Consider the following 1,021-nt stretch of genomic DNA (forward strand, 5'->3'; position numbering starts at 1 on the left):
TACACCAATAATTTGTTGTGAACTCTCGCATAAGCGATCTTAACAAAGAGTTCACGACACTTCGCGAATACGGAATTTTACGAGAACGGCGAAGTTATCCGCAGCGGCTTTTGCACTAGCATCAGCTAGCACGTTGCCTGCCAAGCCACAGTGTCCAGGTACTCATTGGAAGATGACAGAGTGACCATTCCGTTACGTGAGTTCGAAAGCCTGTATGATTTCGAAAGCCAATACGTAATATTCTCCTTTTCTTGCCCATGAATGAAGGGCTTGCAATGCGGATTTTGCATCAGAGAGTATTGTCCACTTCAGTGGCGCTTGGTCGGACAAAAATCAAACAGCTTCTCGTATAGCAACCAATTCTGCTGTTGTTGATGATGACTAATGGTCTAACCTATACTGCCGGGAAATATTTGGTAGAGGGATCACAATCGCGGTAGTCGAAACGCGTTCGGTCACAAACCGATCAGTGTATACATGTATGGTGTCGTTGTATCGCTCAATCAAGTATGCCAAAGTGAGTTGCTTGAGGCTAACACAAAGAACATGTGATTTCTTCAGAGTCCCTTGTACTTGAGGGTACACAAGTGGTTTATGCAGTGTTCACAGTGGCTCTTCAGGAATGACGGCTCGTACAAAACCTATAGCAATGGTGCACCTGTGATTATTGATGCATTCTGAGTAGGCGCAGCCTCGTCGGTTCGTCTGCAGTGAAGACAAGTGGTGGTGCGCATGCCGGGTCAGCAGCCGAAGGTGGACTCGAAGAAGTTCACAAGACATGCAAATCTTTAGAGGGTGGTGCGTGACTCTTCAATAGTGCTTGATGTTGTAGTACATTGCGGGAGGCCTAGGCATGTACGGAGTGCTCGCGCTTGAAGCTCTTTAACCTACGAATGCACGTTGTACGCAGACGTGAAAGCACAGGTCAGCTGTGGCGTAGATATCCTACAAACATTGCCTGGTATAACTGCAGAAGGGTTTTCTCAGAGGGGCCCCATCTTAGTCCAGCTACAACACGAAG

Source organism: Rhipicephalus sanguineus, chromosome 8 (assembly GCF_013339695.2).
Source record: "Rhipicephalus sanguineus isolate Rsan-2018 chromosome 8, BIME_Rsan_1.4, whole genome shotgun sequence".
Lineage (NCBI taxonomy): Eukaryota > Metazoa > Arthropoda > Arachnida > Ixodida > Ixodidae > Rhipicephalus > Rhipicephalus sanguineus.